The sequence below is a fragment of the Schistocerca cancellata genome, chromosome 9, assembly GCF_023864275.1.
Source record: "Schistocerca cancellata isolate TAMUIC-IGC-003103 chromosome 9, iqSchCanc2.1, whole genome shotgun sequence".
NCBI classification, from domain to species: domain Eukaryota; kingdom Metazoa; phylum Arthropoda; class Insecta; order Orthoptera; family Acrididae; genus Schistocerca; species Schistocerca cancellata.
The window spans coordinates 354,521,675-354,523,138 of NC_064634.1; the positions used below are offsets into that span (position 1 = coordinate 354,521,675).

General features: G+C 48.0%; 1 non-coding gene across 1 annotated transcript; it reads right to left on the reverse strand.

Annotated features, from left to right (window-relative positions):
* Window positions 1-639: 639 nt before the first annotated feature.
* Trnat-ugu (transfer RNA threonine (anticodon UGU)) lies at window positions 640-714 on the reverse strand. Its single transcript has one exon. It is a non-coding gene; the product is annotated as a tRNA-Thr (tRNA).
* Window positions 715-1,464: the final 750 nt, after the last annotated feature.

A 1,464-nucleotide genomic window follows, 5' to 3' on the forward strand; every position in this document is an offset into this window, starting at 1 on the left:
GTGTGGTGTCTGGCGGTGACACCACAGAGATAAGTACGGATATGACAACATAGTTTACCTTTCTTTCCTTACACTAGCTAGCAAACTGCCTTTCTTCAACAATTACGAAATCAATGTTACTGTCATATCCAAAAGGTCTTTACGCCTTGATTCCAGCACTTGGAGAGATGTGGATCTTGAGAGACGCAACTTCCAGCGAATTTTCACCAAATCATCTACAAACACTTGACGTCAGCCTGACACAAACCGATATCATGTTCATCGCTGCACACCACAGAATGTCGCCCAGTGGCCCAGTTGACTGGCTGTAGACATGCAAGTCTCCGTTGCCAGTGGTATGATGTCAGCGATTACTGACGGCCGGCCGCGGTGGCCGAGCAGTTCTAGGCGCTTCAGCCCGGAACCGTGCTGTTGCTACAGACGCAGGTTCGAATCCTGCCTCGGGCATGGCTGTGTGTGATGTCGTTAGGTTAGTTAGGTTTAAGTAGTTCTAAGTCTAGCAGACTGATGACCTCAGATGTTAAGTCACGTGGTGCTTACAGCCATTTGAACGATTTGATTATTGAAATGATAATTGAATGGACACCCCAGCTGCAAGCAGGCGTTGATATACTTCATTGGGGACATGTTGAAAATGTGTGCCCCGACCGGGACTCGAACCCGGGATCTCCTGCTTACATGGCAGACGCTCTATCCATCTGAGCCACCGCGGGCACAGAGGATAGTGCGTCTGCAGGGACTTATCCCTTGCACGCTCCTCGTGAGATCCACATTCCCAACATGTCCACAATACTACATTCGTAGTGCGCCTAATAGATGTTTGCCCATCATACTCATTACTCGTGGCAGATTAATCTAACAAGTCCCGTACGAGTTCGGGCATAGCGTGTGCGTTCGCACAAGAAGGTCAAAGGCCGGAAACCAGTATTTTTAACTATATATGACGGTAGTATCTGTTCCCGAAAGAACAGTTACCGTCAATGACCATGCAGCTTTGCTAGAAATGAAATGATAATTAAATGGACACCCTAGCTGCAAGCAGGTGTTGATATACTTCATTGGGGACATGTTGAAAATGTGTGCCCCGACCGGGACTCGAACCCGGGATCTCCTGCTTACATGGCAGATTTGATTATTGACGAGCGGCAACTCAAGCTCTCAGCCCAGATTACAGTAATTGGTTGACGACAACTGACGGTGACAGTGTGTCCGTAATCTCTGACCGGAACACAGTTGTTGTCATCCGCGTATTCGCCACATCGAACAATCGTACGATCTTCTCGAAGAGTAGTTTTTCTGGAAGGACTTACGACCCCTCTTGTTGCCACGCTGTTCTCAATCCATTTAATCACTACTCATTCTGCAGCTGTCGCAATACAGCCATCTTCCAGTGCGATCTCTCGTCATGACGCTCCACGTGTATGTCAGATGCTGCATTGTGATCTCAATCTGAGTAGTTTCAGT